Source organism: Bombus flavifrons, chromosome 2, assembly GCF_040668555.2.
Source record: "Bombus flavifrons isolate JBK064 chromosome 2, iyBomFlav1_principal, whole genome shotgun sequence".
Taxonomy (NCBI): domain Eukaryota; kingdom Metazoa; phylum Arthropoda; class Insecta; order Hymenoptera; family Apidae; genus Bombus; species Bombus flavifrons.
This window is the reverse complement of record NC_138443.1, coordinates 4305206-4316348: the sequence shown is the minus strand read 5'-3', so window position 1 is coordinate 4316348 and position 11143 is coordinate 4305206. Positions and strand designations below refer to the sequence as shown.

The 11143-nt window shown below is 33.6% G+C and overlaps 2 long non-coding RNA genes across 2 annotated transcripts; both read left to right on the top strand.

Annotated features, from left to right (window-relative positions):
• Positions 1-1595: 1595 nt before the first annotated feature.
• On the top strand, positions 1596-2597 carry LOC138189883 (uncharacterized). Its single transcript, XR_011176145.1, has 3 exons — positions 1596-1712; positions 1978-2095; positions 2163-2597. It is a non-coding gene; the product is annotated as an uncharacterized LOC138189883 (long non-coding RNA).
• A 135-nt stretch (positions 2598-2732) lies between these two features.
• Positions 2733-3440, top strand: LOC138189882 (uncharacterized). Its single transcript, XR_011176144.1, has 3 exons — positions 2733-2820; positions 2897-3033; positions 3113-3440. It is a non-coding gene; the product is annotated as an uncharacterized LOC138189882 (long non-coding RNA).
• The last annotated feature ends 7703 nt before the right edge of the window (positions 3441-11143 follow it).

The following is an 11143-nucleotide window of genomic DNA, read 5'->3' as shown; positions in this document are numbered from 1 at the left end:
GTTGTTTGGTTGGACTGCTTGAGCAGTTCCTTGATTTCTGTAGCGTCGTTACTGTTGTTGTTTTGGTTTTGGTTGTTTAAGGTTGGTGTTTGGTTAGTTACTTCTGCATGATTTCGGCTACCAAAGGTGTCGATGTTTCTATGGTTGTTGTTCGGTACATTTTGTACATTTGGTGTTGGCTCTGGTTCTGCAATTCCTTGTTGCGAGGGATATTTATCGTATGTTCTGCTTCGAAGCGATGGAAACGGTTTTCGTTGTAGTTGTTTTCTAGCTTCGCAGCCTTTATAGCTTGCTTGGTGGTTTCTATTACAGTTATAGCATTTTACTTCATTTATCTTTCCTGTGTATGGGCAGTTTTCTGTTAGGTGGTTTTCTGCACATTTGACACACGCCGGGTTTCTGTTGCAGTAGTTTTTTGTGTGTCCGTATCGTTGGCACCGTATGTATATGTCCTTATAACAAGGTGGCTCAATTGTTATTATTGTGTTTAGGATTTTTTTAATGTCAAAGATTTCTTTGTTGTTAGCTTTGGGTTCAAGTTCTATTAGAAACAGTAGCAATGACTGTTTCGTATCGTATCTGGTTATATTATTTATTGTTCTTGCTTAGTGTCCCATTTTTGCTAATTCTTCGCACATATTTTTTGTGTTTGTCCTTGGATGTAGTCCTCTAATCACTATTTTGTAGCTTTTTTCTGTTTTGAACTGGTATGTACGATACCCAGCGTTTTTCTTCTTTAACACTTGCGTCACTTTTCTGAAGATTTCTGGAGATTTGTTTGTTCTTTTACTTGTTCTAGTTTTAATTGCTTCATATTATAGTTTTCTTTTCCAGCAGTGTTGTTCAATAATTCGATTAGTGGATCTATTATTTGGGCATCTATGTAGATTGGTGGTGGTTTAACGATATGAGTTGTGATCTTTTCTTTTGGGTCCGTATCTATTTCTTCTATTAGTGAACCGAATGAATTTTAAAGTGGGTGCCATTGTTGCTTTTCTGTATGTAAAGTTTTCATGGCGCTTGGGCCTGGTAATATTTTATGCTTCTTGTGCGCTGTTGCTGTATTCTAGTGTCCATCTTGATATAATAGTTCGTCATCGTAGCTGTTTTCTTCTTGATTTTAAATCGTTTCCATTTCTTTTGTAGCTTTATTTATATAATATATTTCACCTTTGTTCGTTATTTTGAGTGGTGGTATTTGCTGTTGCATTTTGTAGCTTTAACATTTGCCAGTGTTTGTTGTCTTTCAGTTCAACTAAATTCACTGCCTGTCGCACTTTCACTGAAGCACAGTTTTTCAGGTCTGTCGAGCTCGGCTAGTCAGGCAGAACTCCCGAATCTGCTTGTGATTGCTTAACCAGTTAAAATGATCAATGTCTGAATCTCATATGATTGATTAATAACAGATCAAGAGGATAGTTTCATGCGTTTAGTAAATTATTTATATATCAATAAATAGTTTAAACTTTTATAGAAAATATGACAATTTGGCATGGAATAGAATTTCTTACTTTTTTCAAGCATCAATGTCTTAAACATGCCTTCATTTAATTATTTTTGTAATTTTATATCTTATATATCTTTTCCAGGTTAGAGGATTAGTTAATGTATGGAGTATCAGTGTGGATTCCATCATCGAATGCATACCACCGATGGTAACGATCCTTCTTCAAGTGGCATCTTATTTCAACCTGATTTTTAATACGGGAAAGGTACGGACGGTTCTTTATCTCGTTTAGTCTACAAATATTTAAAGTTGAATACGATTAATTAATTCAGTTGAGATTTTATTGCATAATAAAGAATAATTTTCTCAAGCTAAAGAAGAACTTGCTCCACGCTGCCATTAACATTTACACGTAATGATGAAAGCACGAAGGAACTTTCAAAGATATTTCTGCAAAATTCTTGTAATTTAGAACAAACTCCTTTCTTCTTATTTTTATCGAACAATCTTTCTTCTTTTTCTTATTACAGTTCAAAGATATACTCTTATTCATTAAAAATGATCATAACTACTACATGAATCGTCCAGAAAATATGATTCTTCAATATTATGCCAGACAAGGAAGCAAAATTATACTTTATTATGTCTGTAAGTGCATTAGATTTCCAAATGAGAGAAATTCTTTCATCGTTCTTTAAGAGCATTTCCATTCTAGCGTACATTTATATAACAATCACAGCTTTTGTACTGATACCAACAGTATCATTGATAAATGAACTCATCAATCATTCTGAAGAGAGAAGCTTACCAATCGAAATCGATTATGGCATAGACATACAAGAATATTTCTATTACCTATTTATACCTTTGTACATATCAATGTTTATAGTTCCTCATGTAATCGCATCTTGCGATAGCACGTACTTGCTATACGTCCACCATGCCAATGCTTTGTTTGCAATAGTCAGGTAAAGTTCGTCTTCATTAATTTAATAATTTCGCAAAATTTGATTCCGAAAACAATATTTTCCAGTTATGAATTGAAAACTATTCACATTATCGATACAAGTAGCTTAATAAACTTAAAGGATTATGACTTACTCGAAAAGTATAAAGACGTCGAATTATCACCAGACGAACAGAAGAAAATTTTTAAAAAATTATTGCTTTGCATAAGAAGACATCAAAATGCAATAAGGTTGGTAATTTTGTTGTGTTAATATATAGTCACAGTGTTCATTTCTTTCGAGTAAGAGACTATTGAATATTATATTTTTCGTAGATACTCAAACCTCGTTGAATCATTTTTCACTAAATCCATATTAGCTCAGATGTTTTGCAACGTCGTCAGTCTTAGTATTGGTGGAGTTGAAGTAGGTATTTGGATATACAAACTAAACTAGAAGATAATTTCTCAATTCGAATACATAAATACTTCACTATTTCTAGACAATCTTGAATTTAGGCAATACAAGGAATGCGATGCGATTTGGAGCACTTGCATTGGCACAAGCTATACACATATTCATCCTTTGCTTCCCAGGGCAAACGCTATTAAATCACAGTGAAGAAGTATACACCGCGGCGTAAGAATATTTCATATTTTTTTGATATTTTTTTCACCATTCATATTCCAAAAGGTTAACTCAAGACTGATTCATTTAGATGCGAGGTAGTGTGGTATATATTTCCTAAAAGGTGTCATAATTTATATATGTTTTTACTCACAAGGACTATGATATTTAACAAAATAACAGCTTTCAAACTTTCGGTCATGTCAATGGAAACATTTCTCTCGGTAAAATCTTCTTGCTACGGCACATTTTAAATAATCGCAAAATTATTAATTATTATATTTATGTTTATACTTTCAGATTATTCAAACCGCAATGAGTTATTTCACTGTGCTATTGTCAACTACATGAACTTAAATGAAAATTGGATGTATCCCAGTTAAATATGTAATAAAAATGATCAGTGTAGTGTATTTCGTTCTTTGTGCATTACATTTTTATTTACAGCACATACTGTCACATATAAGGAGATAATGCCTTTTAACGTTCTGTACTACAAATATGCAGAGATATATAAGAAATATTTGAATATTAAAATATTTAAAGTAATATATATGTCGGAGATGAAAGGACATCGGAGCCTTCCCTTTGGAACTTCGGGAAAATCCCTTAACACCGTAATTTAGATTCTATCATAGGCGTAATTAAACAATTGTCGTCTTTCGATCCGATTGTATTTGTTCGAGATTTGTGATAATGAGCTTGGGCTCGAGGTGACAAGCAGTCGCCGAACGTAGCCGCGGTCACGGGTTGAACGCTTTGTCTAACAAAGGTATGGAGTAATTCTATAGCTCTCCTTAAAAGAAATATTTGTAGCGGCACGCGACAGTAAACATTCCAACGGTTTCTGTCCCGTGGCTCGTCACACGCAGACCCTATTCTTCGGGTATGATGTTTACCAGACGCTGACGCATTTCAACAGTGTACGTTCAGCTAGCCTGAGGGCCGTTATAAATATTAAGATTTAGTTATCCAAAATCCTTCGAACAGACAAACAGTCTTTGTCCTAATTACGGGAAGATAGGGCAGATCTATTTTTTCAACGAACGACGCTTCCCCCTAGCAACTTTCCCTCAAAGACGGCTAGCATCCTTTTCTAACCACCAACATGGAAATTGACCAATTAACAGCAACGTCAATTTCCCTTACTTTCTGAACAAAGGCTATCCTCGACGAATCCGATGATCTCGTGTCCTTAGACACACCCCATCGTAGTTTTCCTCTGTGGCATCATCGGGACGGAAATTCATTCTTTCTTGCGATCTCATCGACGAAAATAGTAACCCCTTACAACCAGTGAGTATTACGCGTTTTATTAACAAAGGGTCCGACTTAGATTTTGTGAGCCCGTACATCTATCATCCCGTTGACCGCGGATTCGTTATTGAACCTAGGATCATTGTCATTAGTCTTTCGGGTATCTAATTACCACGGTTACTTGTCCGATTCTATAATAATCGCATTTGCACTAGTCAATGTCTTTCCTATTGCATAACGACAATGTGTAATCCAAATGAAGATTCGTTTCACGCCCCTAACCCTAATTCTAATGTAAATCCGACATATATTACACATATTCTTTATGTCCTTCATATTGCCGTTTCTGTAGAAAAATATCGGGTTTATTCTAAATCCAATTTGAAAAATAATTCACCGTATAGTAAGAATAAAAAATGAAATAAAATGGAATAAAAATTAAGACAGGAAGTGGAATCTAGTAAGGAATACAGTGGAAGGGTCGTTGACTCATGAAAGAAATCGGAAACGCCTGGCAAGGACTGATTTTAAGATGATTATCAATGTAAATTTAATTTATTCCAACCAATTATTTTTCATTGTCAGATCACTATGGCGTTTATTAGTAGGGGCTGCGTGGACACGCAACGCAAGAGGCTTCGAGTATTTCGCGAGAGTCGCGTCCACGGCTTCGAATAGATACATCACGTATCAAACTATGTTTCGATGATTAATTCATTTCAATTATCTTCTCCTTTTTTTCCTTTTTTGTTTTCCTTTTTGTTAAAAAATGTTATGTTGATTCGCGAGATCGTAAAAAAAGACAATCGCGTGAAAAGGCTGTCAAACGGACTCGCGCTCGACGAGCCTCAAGAATTCCGTGGCCCCGTTATAATTACAAATCAATCGTTAATTAATAATTAATAACATTAGGTACATATATCTATTAGCAGTATTAAGATTCACCCACATCGTTCGACACGCATCATACAGTAACAGTAGGTGATCAATCATTGAACGAATGTGTTTGTTTCATCCATTTTATACAATGCTTTTTTACGTATTTCTTTATTCATTTTTTGTTGTTATGGAACAAAATTTTGCTCATCGATATGATTTACTTACAGGATATAGGATAAACGTGTCGCTGATCGAAGATCACCTTTTGGTTGAAGTAAGGAAGAAATAACCTAGTACCTTTAATTCCACTAATTCTGTACGTTTTATAAGTTTGATAATAGTACTATGACTATAAAAGTGTAATTATAAATTATCTGATTAATGTGTTATACTCAACAAAATGATATAAATATATGAATTATTAAATCGATAGAATTAAAATTTTGCTGTAGTAGATTTTTTAACATAAATGTTAAAATTTTTAATTTTTGAAACAGGAAATTTAAAGGTCTTAAAAACCAAGAATATAGAGAAGTTTAAGCTATTACTTTCAAACCATAATTTAGGAAAATGCTTTTTATTATTGATATTAAAATCAATCCTAAATTCATTGAAAAATTTAAGGAGCACTATTATACATAAAATATATACTTCATCACCTAGAATAAAAACGGATTTTGTCAATAATATTTTGAAACATTAAATTATCTCGAAAGTTAAGGATATCAGCTATAAAAGAAATTCGAACAAGTCGGTTAACAGAATTAGAATAAATATAAGCATCGTAAAATAATAAATAATCTTTTATATACAATCTTTTTTATCTAGTCGTATATCTATTTCAACCTAGTCGTTCTTATCCAACTTCTACGATCGACGATTTTGTTACACTCTAGAAAAAAGAACTCAATTGTCCAGTCGATATAATTAAGTTGCTTTTTAATTTAGCGACACGTTTATACTTTCTAATCGCAATCGTACGAATCAGATTGGAATAAAACATGTCTGTTACAAACATACGTTACGTGAAACTAGAAAAACAAAAGAAAGTACACCATCCACCAATCCACCCTTTCGTCATTATGAAAGTTACAAGTGCTCACCCTATCGTATGTAAGTCGTTGATTAACATTTACACCGTTATGTACAGGATATAATACATTGGGAAAAGAAAGACGGTAAACAGAAAGATCGCCGCTACGGTAATAATGAAGTTATAATAAAATAATAATTATTACAATTAATCCTAATAATGGTAGATACAGATATTTTTTTAATTTCTTCGTCTTTTTAATAAAACAACAAGATTAAACCAAGAAAACAAGATTATAGTTACGTGTCTTACGCATTTTCGTCCTTTCGCAACAAGCAAAAAAAGAAATTTGACTATCTGCTGAAATAAAGAAAGACAAATTTTCACGCACACACATGAAACAATAGAAAGGGAAATATAATCTATGAAGCGAGGATACAAACGTATAATACGAATCTCGAAATACAGCATCGAATTTTCGCGTGATTAACACTAAACCTACTGGCGCAGTCAAATTGACCGCTATGCGACTTCTACACAAATTTAACCATATTTAAGCTTTATCATATCGCTTCATAATTTCTGACTTTTCCTAAAACATGCATACAATATATTTTTCGGTATTTAATTTTAGTTTGCTATTTTATTTGACGAGAAAAATTTGTACTCTGCCTTGCCTATCGTAAGCGGTCATTTTGACCACCCGACAAAATATGTTAGTTATTCTTAAAATAAATGCAATCAGTACAAATAAAAGGCTATCTCAAGGTCAGATGACAAACAAAATCAGAAATAACAAATAATAACAGCTGTTGCACCCGCAATCTTGTCATAAAACAATCTATCCCTCGATCAAGATAGACACCAGCTGTCAAAACATATCAACTCAGGCCCATAATAATCCTAAGGAACCGCCACAAAAATTAGCATTTTTTTACAGTCCATTGTTACAAACATTTTAAAAGTCGAGAAGTATCTTAGGGTTACTGCTCATTGTTATAAAACACGGGAAAAGCTTTCCCAACTCCACCCTCGAGTAACCGACGGTGGAGAACGGTCAATACTCATCAATATTTTCGTATAAATATCGCCGTCACAGATCATATTTTTACTTGCTATCGTCTTTTCGACTAGAATACATCTCGGTTTGCTAGTCAATTAGTCGACATCTAAACTTGTTATCTCTAAAACTCAGACAGGAAGCATCTCAAAGCGTTTCGTGTAAAGTTGTTATTAAAGGAAAAGTAAAACATATAAAATTTGACAATAACTTTGTATTCCGTACATGGTATTATTCTGTGATAAATATTTACCCTAGAAATATCAAGATTTTTCAAAAAAAAAATTATAAAAAAAAAATAACGGACATAGAAGAAGACTGTTTAGTGTGCGATGAACAAGAAATTTCAGCAACTAAAAACGACATGAAAACACATGAAAAGCTATTTACATTCAAATCAGAGTTGAATATTATAAATAAGCGTTTACGTAAGGGCAAAAAGGAAAGAAATTATCATTGACAGCAGAGAGTGAAACTGGGTCCGATGGAACAGTTTGAAAAGAAATAAATGCAAGTCCCAAACCTGGCAGGAAATCAGTTCATAATATTTTTAGGAATATGCTAAACGGCATATAATGAAAGGACAAGTAAAAACGGCATTTTATCTTATTATTGATTACCGTATAAGGGATACCGTATAAGGGATATAATAAAATGTACAGAAGAAGAAGCATTTAGAGTATTGGGGACTAAGAGGGAGCTAGATGCAACAAAACTAGATGCATTTATTGCTCTGCTATATGCTCGCGGTGCATATCAGGCAAAAAATTTAGATGTCTCATATTTGTGGAATAAAATTTGGAGACCTGCATTTTTTTCAAAAACATTGAGCAGGAATGACTTTGCTGACATTATGAGGTTTACACGATTTGATAAGAACGAAAGAAGCCAACGTTTACGAACCAATAAATTTGCAATGGTATCTACAGTATGGGGCCATTTTATAGAGAATTCACAAAATTGTTATACCTGGTGCGTACATCACTTTTGGAAAAGACCATGCAATAAAACTATCAACAAGTTCAAATTCATTACTACAAAAAACTTGTCAAGTAGAAGATTGTAAAGGTTACAAAATTACGAAAATTTGTTTAAGATGCGGGAAATATTTATGCGGCAAATGTACATTTGATAATAAGATAATTTGTAAAAAATGCAGCAAAGTTGAATAAGATATATCTCTATATAAATAAAAGTGTAATTCTATTTAAGTCTATAATTGAATTAAACAAAAGTAAATTTGGACGAAATTTTATGAAAGTTCATCATTTTATATACATTTAGTTATAAATTAACCACTATCTAAGTCAAATCATAAAAACTATTACTTCTTTAATCACCGGTCATTTTTACCACACACGGTAGGAATAGGTATACACAAAATGTCGGTAGGTTTAGTGTTAAGAAAAGTTGTACCCTCACAGAAAATAATAAAAGAATCTCAAAAAAGAAAAAAAAAACGATTTGTTTCGTGGTGTTAAAACTCGTGTTAAAACTCGTATGAAAATAGAAATAAAAAATATGGGGTGGAACGAATTTACTACCACTAAGAAAACAAAAGGTCGTATCGTTAATAAAAAACAAATGAGTGGTAACGTAAAGCAAAGGATGCAGGAATAAATCTACACACGTGTGTTTTCAACACACGCCAACATATGCCAATTCCTCCCTCTCTCTTTCTCTCTCGCGAAAAGATTGAATTGCAAATATAATGCGAACGTTAATCAACGTTAATTTGGTATGTAGTTGATTGACGCAAAATGTGATAACACAACGCAATTGTAAAAGCTAAGAGTAGAATCGCAGCGACGTTCCAACATCCACGTTGATTAACACTTAAAAATTACAATAACACTATAAAATACTCGTTGACGTGTTGACTAATGTATAGAATTGTACACGTGTATATTATAATAGGATATTCATATAACTCTAGGCTATAAAAAACAAGTTTCAAAGTAATAAAAATAAACTTGTAAAATAAAAGTAATAAAAATAAATCATTATTAAAATCGTTAAATAATAAAATATCTATAATCAACGTAGACAAACGTTATCGTCAAAAAAATCCAACAATCATTTTATAAAAATTAAAAAGATTATTTTTAAAACACTCTCAAGGCAATTTTATAACAATTTCAAGGAATTAATATTTCGATCAACACGTCAACGTCCAACGTTCAATTGAAACGACGCGACGCAACGAAAAATTAAAAAATTTTTTTCTTTTTCTTTAAAAATCTTTCCGACAGTAATCTCCGATGTATATGCATCGTTGCTAAACTGCACGCAACTGACGAACTGAAAAAGATGGAACACGGCTTTAAACTAAAAGCGGACGGTGCTAGACATTTCTAGCATCGCCTCGAAGGTACAGGTTTCTCACATTCTAACACGATACAGGTTTACACTCTACATTTTGCACACTTTGCGCTTTCTTCTTTTTTTTTATCTTTTACTATTTATTACACTTTCCTTCCTCTCTCTCTCTCTCTCACTCACTCTCTCTCTCTCTCTCTTTCACCTTCTCGTTTTGTACAAATCGAGGAGTAGGGAGTTGGGGAGCGCTTATTAAGCGGTAAGGGAGCAAAGAAGAGCGTTACAGGGGGAGGGTTGGGAGAGTTAGGGTGTAAAATATACTATTTGGCAGTTTGGCATTTCGTCGGATATGAATCAGACTGTTCGCTATTTCGAGACCCAGGCGACGATGTCCTTTTATCCTCGACTCTTGAAACGTCATCGACCACGAAAATTGCTTAGAAAATGTAACGGCGGGAGATATGGAGATCATATCTATAACAGGAGTGCTCGACAAAAGTTCCTGATTGAGTCTGAACACGACGGAATGGACACAGGATCGATACTATTATTCTTACTCTTTAATTAGAATCTAAATTGGAGATTCGACTCGATAATAATCGCGCAAATATATGGGGTTTTTGAAACAGCTTGCTATAAACAACAAAGATCAACGACGCTTATATAGTGGCAGGTAACTTTTAAAAAATTCTTCGAATAAAAACGTGCTTAACACTTTGACTGGCACGTTGGTCACATATAGCCACGGTTTCTCCTATGACGCCACGGTGGTCATTGGTAACCGGAGCGCTTGAACTTCTGACACTTGTAAAAATTGAATGAAAATTGATAGTTAGGGCATTCTGAATATAACCGATAAATAGAAGATATTTTGAAATAAAAAGTGCCCCATTGAACAATTAAACATTTTTATTAGAACATCAATAAAAAAAAAATGAGAACAAATCTTGTATCTAACGGTGCACTGTGTTTGCATCCATATCTTTGAGGGGAAATCTACGAATATTATTATAAACACACCTTAGAAAATAATCGTAAATTCTGCTTTATAATCATATAATTAAAGTTAGTGAAGTGTGAACATACCTTACTCTTACACAGGGTGGTTGGTAACTGGTGGTACAAGCGGAAAGGCGGTGATTCTACGCGAAAAAAGAAGTCGAAAATATAGAATAAAATTTTTTTTCTTTCTTTTAAATTTTTCCATCGAGACAACGATCTACAGTGAGATCCGTTATAACGAGACGCGATAAAGTGCACGCGTACCGAGCGAAAATTCAAAGTCGATTTTCTCGAAAACAAAGCCTCAAACGAAAAATTTTTATTCTATATTTTCGACTTCTTTTTCGCGTAGAATCACCCCCTTTCCACTTGTACCACCAGTTACCAACAACCCCGTATATAGAATGAGCAAATACTGTTTACTAATAACTTCTACACGTTTCAGCAATATATTCTGGACGTTTTGCTTACGACAAAATAACGAATGCGAATGATTTGTTGAAATAAACGAAGCTTTGTTATAATATGTTGCTATCAACTGTCACCAAGGCGCCACGGTGGTCACCCGTGAC